This window comes from Schistocerca americana, chromosome 10, assembly GCF_021461395.2.
Source record: "Schistocerca americana isolate TAMUIC-IGC-003095 chromosome 10, iqSchAmer2.1, whole genome shotgun sequence".
NCBI classification, from domain to species: Eukaryota; Metazoa; Arthropoda; class Insecta; order Orthoptera; family Acrididae; genus Schistocerca; species Schistocerca americana.
The window spans coordinates 152,700,424-152,713,909 of record NC_060128.1 but is presented as its reverse complement, the minus strand read 5'-3'; positions in this window follow the sequence as shown (position 1 = coordinate 152,713,909).

Sequence of the window (13,486 nt, the reverse complement as noted above, 5' to 3'; positions counted from 1 at the left end):
ATCGGTATGTGGACGACATTTTTGTCATATGGAATCACGGTGAAGAAGAACTGAACCGTTTTTTGAAGCATTTGAATAGCATCAATTCAAAAATACAATTCACTATGGAGACAGAGAGTAATGGACAGATTAATTTTTTGGACGTCTCAGTAATTAAATGAGCAGATGGGACTCTGGGTCACAAAGTCTACAGAAAAGATACGCATACCGATCGTTATCTTCATAAGGATTCGAACCATCATCCCAGGCAGACGAGAGGTATTATCTAAACATTGGTGGACAGGGCTAATAAAATCTGTGAGCCAGCTTATTTGCAAGAGGATCTTAACCACTTGCGAACCGCTTTCCAGAAAAATGGGTACGCTGGCAAGGAAATAGATCGAGCACTCCATCCCAGAAGAAAAATGTCCGAAAACGTGCAACAACAACAACCATCGGTGGGGAAAGTTTTTCTTCCATTCATCCACAATATTACGGACCGTATCGGGAAGGTGCTGGCCAAGTTCAGAGTTGAAACAATTTTCAGACCCACCAAGAAGATTAGTGAATGCTTAAGATCGGCGAAAGATGCACGACACCCTTTAGCTACTCCTGGTGTGTATAAAATTCCGTGTAGTTGTGGGAAGGTTTACATTGGAACCACAAAAAGAAGTATCAATACTCGCCTAACTGAACACAAAAGGAACTGTCGACTGGGACACACGGACAAATCGGCTGTAGCGGAACATGTTTTTGAAACGGGTGACCATGAAATAAAATTTAGTGAGACGAGCGTGCTAGCTAAGACATCGCATTATTATGCACGTATGTATAGAGACGCTGTAGAGATTTTTAAACACCACAATAATTTTAACAGGAAAGAAGAAGGCTTGAAGTTAGATAAGATATGGCGATCGACTTTGTACCAAAGATGTGACAATCGATTACCTTCGATCGAGAGTAATGACGCCAGCTAGAGATAGTTTTACTGTTGACAACATGTGACGAGTGGTGGCGCTCTCTACGCGTTCTATAAACAGGACCTCCACGGCCTAGCAGCCAGTCGTAGACTCACCTCAGATGATGTTGCCCGCATCTGGCAACGAAATGTCAGGACAAGTATTTCTACTATTGGACTACGGCCTCTTAGCCCGGAAGTTTTAATTACTTTCTTGAAACAATTTCATTAAAAATGCACCACATGTTTAATTAATGCTAAAAGACATTAAGGGGAGTTGGAGCGCCCTATCCCGACAATGTTAAATTTAATGACATGGCTTCCCTGTATTTCAGCAACCACTACAGCCATTGACATGAAACTATAACAGGGCATTAAAGTGTATGTTCTGAGTCTACTGAACTACAGTAATTGCATTTCAGCCACTGCTTTCGGAAATACAAATTTTAATTACACGGTTAAAATTTTGTGTACTTCTTTTGTACGTTATCCTAAACCATTTTAATTATTCTTCTTTTAGTTAAGTAGACTCAGGATATGTATGTTATTATTCCTTGAAAATTTGTTATTAGCAATCCGAACGAATTCAAAAGTAATAGCAGTGTACATGGTTACAACACTAGGAGAAAGAATGATCTTCACTACTCAAGGTTAAATCGAACTTTGGCTCAGAAGGGGGTAAATTATGCTGCCACAAAAGTCTTTGATCACTTACCTAATAGTATCATAAGTCTGAAAGAATCCCATATACCATTTAAAAGGAAATTAAAAGAATTTCTGAGTGGCAGTTCCTTCTACTCATTAGTTGAATTTTTGGATATAGTAAATGGGTAATTTCCCCAACCCCCAACAAAAAAAATTACAAATATTGTCATGTAATATTTCGTGTAATGTAATATCTTGTATAGACACCTTTTATAAACCTGACACGTTCCACATTATTACGAACTATCGTATTCATGATCTATGGAACATGTACTAAGCTAATCTAATCTATTGACTGCTGTCTCAGCCGGCCACGGTGGCCGTGCGGTTCTGGAGCTGCAGTCCGGAACCGCGGGACAGCTACGGTCGCAGGTTCGAATCCTGCCTCGGGAATGGGTGTGTGTGATGTCCTTAGGTTAGTTAGGTTTAAGTAGTTCTAAGTTCTAGGGGACCTATGACCTAAGATGTTGAGTCCCATAGTGCTCAGAGCCATTTGAACCATTTTTGAGCTGCTGTCTCATAAAATGTGTCTCTCTCGTATCTGTAACTTCTGGTTAAATAATCACGTTAATTTAATGGTAACACCCGTGTTTGAACCAATAAACCCACTTTCCTCTGTCATTAATGCCACATCTCAATTTATTTCGTAGCATCTTAGAACTTTTTCAGGCATCAGCGAAGTTGCCGACGAATTGTTTGGTGACGACAGTCGAGCGCTACTAGAGTTCAATAGGCATCTACTTTACGAAACTTTTATTTCAGTGGCCCTGAGACCTCTTTTACTGATCTTTCCTATCAGTATCCGGGCAATGTAATTACGCAAACTGCGTAATTTTATGATGGGACACTTCCCTCTAAACAATGCCCTCAGCCAACGTTCATGTGGGTCTTATGGGAATCTGATGGCGGATGGTGGAATGCAAATCAGTTAATAAGCAAGTAAAAATTTTCTGTGCACCGTTTCACTATTTCCGAAGCTCTTCCACCAGCGAATGTGATTAAAACTTTTATAATATTACTAACTATTTAACAATCACTCAATGTCGCATGGGGAGTAAAGTTCATTTCAGTCATGAATATTTAAAGAATATGTTAGAAATTAACTTGCACAGCTAATATTGAATTCAATACTTTAAATTAATTCCCTCACCTCAAAAAAATTTGTAATATAATATTTTAATGTTCTTAATATTATAAATTCGACGCTCATATAAATGTCATCATCGTGCACGGAATGGCATCCGTGCGTTCAGTACACGTTCGATCGTCGGCGCGGTTCTGTTTATTTGCCAGAATTGGTGACGTTGTGAGTTCTGGCGGAGATAAAGCCTCGCTCGTTGATAGGGAGCAGTCACCGCCCTTGAGTGGCATCGATTTCGAGCAGAGAGCTGCCGGCATTGTGCCTCAGAGCGGCAAGTATCAAACGGTCTGAGAGGCTGCAAATGCTCTCTCTGGTTTAGCACTGGAATAGGTGGGTCTGCACAGCGTGAGATACATTATGTGCGGGGGAAAATGCAACACCCACAAGCACAAGACCATTTCATGGTCATGTGCAGCAGTATATGATAACAATTTATGTATGGCGTCCCAAAAGGTCATGTGCTGGGACCCTTCCTGTTTCTTATATATGTAAATGACTTGCCAAGTATGGTGCCGTGTAAAGTAGTGACGTACGCAGATGACACCACTTTCATCACATGTAAGGATGTAGAGGCTTATCTCACTAGGGGTAAGATAGATACTGCCTACAGGAAAATTAAAGAGGCCTTTGGAGAAATGAGAACCACTTGTATGAATATCCAGAGCTCAGGTGGAAACCCAGTTCTAAGCAAAGAAGGGAAAGTAGAAAGGTGGGAGGAGAATATAGAGAGTCTATACAAGGGCGATGTTCTTGATCACAATATTATGGAAATGGAAGAGGATGTAGTTGACGATGAAATGGGAGACATGATACTGCGTGAAGAGTTTGACAGAGCACTGCAAGAACTGAGTCGAAACAAGGCTCTGGGAGTAGACAACATTCCATTAGAACTACTGACAAACTTGGGAGAATCAGTCCTGACAAAACTCTATCACCTAGTGAGCAAGATGTATGAGACAGGCGAAATACCCTCGGACTTCAAAAAGAATATAATAATTCCAATCTCAAAGAAAGCAGATGATGACAGATGTGAAAATTACCGAACTATCAGTTTAATAAGTCACAGCTGCAAAATACTAACGCGAATTCTTTACAGACGACCTCGGGGAAGATCAGTTTGGATTCCGTAGAAACATTGGATCATGTGAGGCATTAATGACCTTACGGCGTATCTTAGAAGATAGATTAAGGAAAGGCAAACCTACGTTCCTAGCATTTGTAGAATTAGAGAAAGCTTTTGACAGTGTTGACTGGAATACCCTCTCTCACATTCTAAAGTTGGCAGGGGTAAAATACAGGGAGCGAAAGGCTATTTACAATTTGTATAGAAACCGGATGGCAGTTATAAGAGTCGAGGGGCACGAAAGGGAAGCAGTGGTTGGGAAGGGAGTGAGACAGGGTTGTAGTCTATCCCCGATGTTATTCAACCTGTACATTGAGCAAGCAGTAAAGAAAACAAAAGAAAAATTCGGAGTAGGTATTAAAATCCATAGAGAAGAAATAAAAACTTTGAGATTCGCCGTTGACATTGTAATTGTCAGAGACAGCAAAGGACTTGGAAGAGCAGTTGAACGGAATGGACAGTGTCTTGAAAGGAGGGTATAGGATGAACATCAACAAAAGCAAAACGTGGAAATGGAATGTAGTCGAATTAAGTCGGATGATGCTGAGGGAATTAGATTAGGAAATGAGACACTTAAAGTAGTAAAGGAGTTTTGCTATTTGAGGAGCAAAATAACTGATGATGGTTGAAGTAGAGAGGATATAAAATGTAGACTGGCAATGGCAAGGAAAGCGTTTCTGAAGAAGAGAAATTTGTTAACATCGAGTATAGTTTTAACTGTCAGGAAGTCGTTTCTGAAAGTATTTGTATGGAGTGTAGCCATGTATGCAAGTGAAACATGGACGATAAATAGTTTGGATCAGAAGAGAATAGAAGCTTTCGAAATGTGGTGCTACAGAAGAATGCTGAAGATTAGATGGGTAGATCACATAACTAATGAGGAGGTATTGAATAGGATTGGGGAGCAGAGGAGTTTGTGGCACAACTTGACTAGAAGAAGGGATCCGTTGGTAGGACACGTTCTGAGACATCAAGGGATCACCAATTTAGTATTGGAGGGCAGCGTGGAGGGTAAAAATCGTAGAGGGAGACCAAGAGATGAATACACTAAGCAGATTTAGAAGGATGTAGGTTGCAGTAGTTACTCACAGATGAAGAAGCTTGCTCAGGATACAGTAGCATGGAGAGCTGCATCAAACCAGTCTCAGGACTGAAGACCACAACAACAACAACAATGATGGAAGAGACTAGTGAGTGGTTCAGGGGCAACAGATTAAAGCTAAACAACTTATACAAGTATAAATTAAAATTTATGTAAGTTATATGTAATATTATATTCTGTTGTCCACAAAGAAATAACTTGTGCTTGACAATGTCTTATGCAACAGCAGTGTTGTCTTCAGACAAATAAAAGAAATTGATTGATTGATTGAGATCAAATGAAACATACAAGTCACAGTAAAGACTGCCCCAACAGTCACATAGATACGAAGTGCACCCACTCCCCGCCCGGGAGGCAACGCACGAGTGTGTTCTCGCATGCAGATGATCATTACAGTGCCGAACTAAGCACAGTTACTGCCTGCACACTCAAAACAGAGGGCGAACCGAGAGGCCGGCTGAGCACCATTTGATCGCCAATCAACGAATCACATAAATCACTAACGCTAGAAACTTTCAGTAAATATCCTCAGTGTAGCAAATCAGCTTAAATCATTTAATAACGACGAGGCCTCTGGTCTAGATCGTATACCAGTCAGGTTCCTTTCAGAGTATGCTGATACAATAGCTCCAGCCTTAGCTCATCGAAAGGTCCGTGCCTAAAGACCGGAGAGTTGCACAAGTCACACAAATACACTCCTGGAAATTGAAATAAGAACACCGTGAATTCATTGTCCCAGGAAGGGGAAACTTTATTGACACATTCCTGGGGCCAGATACATCACATGATCACACTGACAGAACCACAGGCACATAGACACAGGCAACAGAGCATGCACAATGTCGGCACTAGTACAGTGTATATCCACCTTTCGCAGCAATGCAGGCTGCTATTCTCCCATGGAGACGATCGTAGAGATGCTGGATGTAGTCCTGTGGAACGGCTTGCCATGCCATTTCCACCTGGCGCCTCAGTTGGACCAGCGTTCGTGCTGGACGTGCAGACCGCGTGAGACGACGCTTCATCCAGTCCCAAACATGCTCAATGGGAGACAGATCCGGAGATCTTGCTGGGCAGGGTAGTTGACTTACACCTTCTAGAGCACGTTGGGTGGCACGGGATACATGCGGACGTGCATTGTCCTGTTGGAACAGCAAGTTCCCTTGCCGGTCTAGGAATGGTAGAACGATGGGTTCGATGACGGTTTGGATGTACCGTGCACTATTCAGTGTCCCCTCGACGATCACCAGTGGTGTACGGCCAGTGTAGGAGATCGCTCCCCACACCATGATGCCGGGTGTTGGCCCTGTGTGCCTCGGTCGTATGCAGTCCTGATTGTGGCGCTCACCTGCACGGCGTCAAACACGCATACGACCATCATTAGCACCAAGGCAGAAGCGACTCTCATCGCTGAAGACGACACGTCTCCATTCGTCCCTCCATTCACGCCTGTCGCGACACCACTGGAGGCGGGCTGCACGATGTTGGGGCGTGAGCGGAAGACGGCCTAACGGTGTGCGGGACCATAGCCCAGCTTCATGGAGACGGTTGCGAATGGTCCTCGCCGATACCCCAGGAGCAACAGTGTCCCTAATTTGCTGGGAAGTGGCGGTGCGGTCCCCTACGGCACTGCGTAGGATCCTACGGTCTTGGCGTGCATCCGTGCGTCGCTGCGGTCCGGTCCCAGGTCGACGGGCACGTGCACCTTCCGCCGACCACTGGCGACAACATCGATGTACTGTGGAGACCTCACGCCCCACGTGTTGAGCAATTCGGCGGTACGTCCACCCGGCCTCCCGCATGCCCACTATACGCCCTCGCTCAAAGTCCGTTAACTGCACATACGGTTCACGTCCACGCTGTCGCGGCATGCTACCAGTGTTAAAGACTGCGATGGAGCTCCGTATGCCACGGCAAACTGGCTGACACTGACGGCGGCGGTGCACAAATGCCGCGCAGCTAGCGCCATTCGACGGCCAACACCGCGGTTCCTGGTGTGTCCGCTGTGCCGTGCGTGTGATCATTGCTTGTACAGCCCTCTCGCAGTGTCCGGAGCAAGTATGGTGGGTCTGACACACCGGTGTCAATGTGTTCTTTTTTCCATTTCCAGGAGTGTACTAAGAAATGAAGTAGGAGTAATCCGCTGAATTACAGACCACATCACTAATGTCTATTTTCTGTAGCATTTTAGAACATATACTGTGCTCGAACATTACGAATTACCTCGAAGAAAACGATTTGTTGACAAACAGCCAACGAGGATCAAATGGTTCAAATGGCTCTGAGCACTATGGGACTTAACATCTGTGGTCATCAGTCCCCTAGAACTTAGAACTACTTAAACCTAACTAACGTAAGGACATCACACACATCCATGCCCGAGGTAGGATTCGAACCTGCGACCGTAGCGGATGCGCGGTTTTAGACTGAAGCACCTAGAACGGCTCGGCCTACCCCGACATCAATATGGGATATGATCACCATGCAGACTTACGAAGGACGCACAACGTGTTGGCATACTCTGCATCAGGTGGTCGAGCAGCTGCTGGGGTACAGCCTCCCATTCTTGCACCAGTGCCTGACGGATCTCCTGAAGTGTCGTAGGGGTTTGAAGACGTGCAGCGATACGTCGACCGAGAGCATCCCGGATGCGCTCGATGGGATTTAGGTCTGGAGAACAGGCATGCCATTCCATTCGCCTGATATCTTCTGTTTCCATGTACTCCTACACGATGGCAGCTCGGTGGGGCCGTGCGTTATCATCCATCATGAGGAAAGTGGGACCCACTGCACCCCTGAAAAGGCGGACATTTGCAAAATGACGTCCCGATACACCTGACCTGTTACAGTTTCTCTGTCAAAGACATGCAGGGGTGTACACGCACCAATCATAATCCCACTCCACACCATCGAACCACGACCTCCATACAAGTCCCTTTCAAGGGCATTAATGAGTTTGTATCTGGTTCCTGGTTCACGCCAGATGAAAACCCGGCGAGAACCACTGTTCAGACTATACCTGGACTCGTCCGTGAACATAACCTCGGACCACTGTTCCAATGACCATGTACTGTGTTCTTGACACCATGCTTTACGGGCTCTCCTGCGACCTGGGGTCAGTGAAATGCACCTTGCAAGTCTCCAGGCAAATAAACCGTGTTTGTTCAGTCGTCTGTAGACTGTGTGTCTGGAGACACCTGTTACAGTGGCTGCGGTAAGGTCCCGAGCAAGGCTACCTTCAATACTCCGTGGCCGTCTGCGGGCACTGATGGCGAGATATCGGTCTTCTTGCGGTGTTGTACACTGTGGACGTACCGTACTGCAGCGCCTGGACACGTTTGCTGTCTGCTGGAATCGTTTCCATAATCTTGGGATCACACTTTGTAGCACACGGAGGGCCCGTGCTACGACCTGCTGTGTTTGACCAGCCTGCACTCGCCCTAGTATTCTACCGCTCATAACGTCATCAATATGTGTTCTTTGACCCATTTTTCAACACACGGTCACCATTAGCACGTCTGAAAACGTCTGCACACTTACTCGCTGCACCGTACTCTGACATGCACCAACACACCTCTGCGTATGTGGATTGCTGCCAGCGCCACCGTGCGAAGACCGCAGATCAAATGCACCGCATGGTCATACCCCGACGTGATTTAAACCCGCAAACCGCTCACCAGAGCGTTGTTTCACCATGTATCAGCATTATCTTTAATTTATGAGCATGAGTGTAGATTTCCAGACGGTTTTTGTAAATGATGCTGTAATTTACCGTCTTACAAAGTCATGAGACGATCAAAAGAAAATGCAAAACGATTTAGACAAGATATATCTATGGTTACAAAAGTGTAAAGTCGTCCACATCAGTAATAAAAGGAATCCGCTAAATTTCGGTTACACGATAAATCACACAAATCTAAAGGTTGTAAACTGAAATGAATACTTAGGGAATATAATTACGAATAACTTCAACTGGAGCAATGTCATAAATAATGATGTCAGGAAAGCATAACACCCACAAAACGCGCCGGACGGTGTGGCCGAGCGGTTCTAGGCGCTTCAGTCTGGAACCGCGAGACTGCTACGGTCGCAGGTTCGAATTCTGCCTCGGGCATGGATGTGTGTGATGTCCTTAGGTTAGTTAGGCATAAGTAGTTCTAAGTTCTAGGGGACTGATGACCCCAGAAGTTAAGTCCCATAGTGCTCAGAGCAATTTGAACCATTTGAACACAAAACGCAACACGTCTACTAAAGAGACCGCTTACACTACACTTGTCTGCCCTCTTCTGGAGTACTGCTGTACGGTGTATGAGCCTCATCAGATAGGATCGACGGAGGACATCGCAGTAGTTCAGAGAAGGGCAGCGAAATAGGGGAGAGAGTGCCGTGGATAAGATACGCGAACTGGAGTTGCAATCATAAAAACAAAGGCATTTTTCGTTGTGGTAGGACCTTGTGATGAAATTTAAATCACCAACTTTCTCCCCAGACTGCGAAGATATTTTGGTGGCGCACACATCAGTAGGGATAAAAGACCTTCGTAGTAAAATAAGAGAAATCAGAGCTAGCACGGAAACATGTAAGTGTTCGTTTTTCCCGTGCTTTTAGTGAGCGGAACGGTAGATAAAATGTTTGATGGTGGCTCAGATCAAAATGGTTCAAATGGTTCTGAGCACTATGGGACTTAACATCTGAGGTCATTTGTCCCGTAGAACTTAGAACTCCTTAAACCTAACTAACCTAAGGACATCACACACATCCATGCCCGAGGCAGGATTCGAACCTGCGACCGTAGCGGTCGCGCGGTTCCAGATTGAAGCATCTAGAACCAATCGGCCACAGTGGCCGGCAAAGGTGGTTCGATGAACCTTCTGCCAGGAATTTAATTGTGAATTGCAGAGTGATCATGTAGATGTATCTGCAGATATAATGCACATGTTATACTCTGATCGCACTAAACACATTCCTTTAGGGTGCTGGATTTTTTTTTTTTCGAGTGTATCATGTCTACGTGTCACAAATCTTCGTTAGTTTCCAATTATCAGTAATACATTTTAAAACCACTGTGTCACACACGAAACATAACGTTAATAGTCCTTTCGACGACTGCCAACTATGACGCACACTCTGTAATTTGAGCGTACAAACGGTATACTTCGTATGAGATCGTACGTACATCTTCGCTTATGCAAAAGTTATTTATTTATTAATATCAACATTTCCTGGCATTGTAAAATTACTGAAAGGTAGTATTTATGACCCGTAGACTCCTCCTGATGTCTGAGTGGCAGAAGGCAACTTTTGTTAGCAAATATTTATTAACAACAATTACTTGATTCGCGCCAGGATAAATGTACTTTCTCCACATATCTATTTTCTGACGCCACGAGCGATTTCTGCGTCGGAAGCTCATCACACTGACTCTGAAAGCGCCACTTTATATATGTGAAATAGCAAAACTGAAAATAAGGTAAAATATGGTCTTATCTGCTTATAAGGAGTACCTTAAACAGGCAGATGGATTGTCACCATTGTTGTTCAATATAGCACTGGACAAAGTGATCAGGCAGTGGAGAGCAATAACCGAGGAAAAGGGAATACCAAAGACCCATGTGGAGGACAAAAAGGACAACAGTGCTCAAGTCGACTGCCTAGCCTTTGCAGATGACGTAGCAATAGTAAGTGAGACGCAAAGACACAACTCGACAACTTAAGGAAAGTAGTCAGAAAGGTGGAAATGAGGATCGCCTATAACAAGACAAAGACGTTAAATACCACTGCAGACTGGGAAACACCGGAAGGCGCTGTGCAAATGGTGGACAAATTTAAATACCTGGGAGAATTTATAACAGGAACGAACAGGAGCAAGGAGGGAATAACACAGAGGATAAAGAAGATAAGGTCAGCCTTCTACATGAGGAGAGAGATATACAATAAAAAGAATACATCCACAAAGGCAAAGATAAGCCACAGCAAGGCAACGGTGAGGAATGCAGTATTGTATGCTGCTGAGACGATGACACTAGGATAAAATGGGGCAGAAGAACTAGAGAAAGAAGAGAGAAAAATACTGAGAAAAATACTAGGTCCCAAAAGAGGTGAAGAGAGGTGGATGCAAAGACCTAGGGAAGAATTGTTGCGGAACATCTACATCTACATCTACATATATACTCCGCAATCCACCATACGGTGCGTGGCGGAGTGTACCTCGTACTACAACTAGCATCTTCTCTCCCTGTTCCACTCCAAAACAGAACGAGGGAAAAATGACTGGGTATATGCCTCTGTACGAGCCCTAATCTCTCTTATCTTATCTTTGTGGTCTTTCCGCGAAATGTAAGTTGGCGGCAGTAAAATTGTACTGCAGTCAGCCTCAACTGCTGGTTCTCTAAATTTCCTCAGTAGCTGTTCACGAAAAGAACGTCTCCTTTCCTCTAGAGACTCCCACCCGAGTTCCTGAAGCATTTCCGTAACACTCGCGTGATGATCAAACCTACCAGTAAGAAATCTAGCAGCCCGCCTCTGAATCGCTTCTATGTCCTCCCTCAATCCGACCCGATAGGGATCCCAAACGCTCGAGCAGTACTCAAGAATAGGTCGTATTCAATGTTTCATAAGCGGTCTCGTTTACAGATGAACCACATCTTCCCAAAATTCTACCAATGAACCGAAGACGACTATCCGCCTTCCCCACAACTGCCATTACATGCTTGTCCCACTTCATACCGCCCTGCAATGTTACGCCCAAATATTTAATCGACGTGACTGTCTCAAGCGCTACACTACTAATGGAGTATTCAAACATTACAGGATTCTTTTTCCTATTCATCTGCATTAATTTACATTTAACTGTATTTAGAGTTAGCTGCCATTCTTTACACCAATCGAAAATCCTTTCCAAGTCATCTTGTATCCTCCTACAGTCACTCAACGACGACACCTTCCCGTACACCACAGCATCATCAGCAAACAGCCGCACATTGCTATCCACCTTATCCAAAAGATCCTTTATGTAGATAGAAAACAACAGCGGACCTGGGGCACTCCAGATGATACCCTCACCTCAGATAAACACTCACCATCGAGGACAATATTCGGGGAAATCAGACTCAAAAGTTGCTGGCCATATAGATAGGATGTGTATGGACAGAATGACAAAGAGAGTGTGGGAAACAACAGAGAGGACCAGGGGAAAGAGGAACCAAGTGGGTTGTTGAACTTGGGAAGGACTGGTTGGAATAGGGTCGAACGAATGGAAAATTGGAGGAACAAATATGTACCAACCAATATGCCGGAGATCAGTGACAGAGAAGAATACAGAAAGAGATAAGAGTGTCACCAGTGGCGCCGACAGGAGATCTCGGAAGAAGAGCGGGAGAGAAGAAGAGAAAGAATGACGAGGTTCTGGGAGAAATGCAGTCCACGAAGGAGATACCCGTGTTCCTAAAGAGGCTGTAACGCAAGAAGAAGAAGAAGAAGAAGAAGAAGCACTTCGTCTTCAGGCCACGAGTGGCCTACCGGCACCATCCGACCGCCGTGTCATCCTCAGTTGAGGATGCGGATAGGAGGGGCGTGGGGTCAGCACACCGCTCTCCCGATCGTTATGAAGTTATACTTGACCGAAGCCGCTACTATTCGGTCGAGTAGCTCCTCAACTGGCATCACGAGGCTGAGTGTACCCAGAAAAATGGCAACAGCGCATGGCAGCCTGGATGGTCTACATCTACATCTACATCCATACTCCGCACTCCACCTGATGGTGTGTGGCGGTGGGTACCTTGAGTATCTCTATCGGTGCTCCCTTCTATTCCAGTCTCGTATTGTTAGTGGGAAGAAGGATTGTCGGTATGCCTCTGTGTGGGCTCTAATCTCTCTGATTTTATCCTCACGGTCTCTTCGTGAGGTATACGTAGGAGGGAGCAATATACTGCTTGACTCCTCGGTGAAGGTATGTTCACAGAACTCCAACAAAAGCCCATACCGAGCTACTGAGCGTCTCTCCTGCAGAGTCTTCCACTGGAGTTTATCTATCATCTCCGTAACACTTTCGCGATTACCAAATGATCCTGTAACGAAGCGCGCTGCTCTCCGTTGGATCTTCTCTATCTCTTCTATCAACCCAATCTGGTACGGATCCCACACTGCTGAGCAGTATTCAAGCAGTGGGCGAACAAGCGCACTGTAACCTACTTCCTTTGTTTTCGGATTGCATTTCCTTAGCGTTCTTCCAATGAATCTCAGTCTGGCATCTGCTTTACCGACGATCAACTGTATGTGATCATTCCATTCTAAATCACTCTTAATGCGTACTTCCAGATAATTTATGGAATTAACTGCTTCCAGTTGCTGACCTGCTATATTGTAGCTAAATGATAAGGGATCTTTCTTTGTGTGTGTTCGCAGCACATTACACTTGTCTACATTGAGATTCAATTGCCATTCCCTACATCATGCGTCAATTCGCTGCAGATCCTCCTT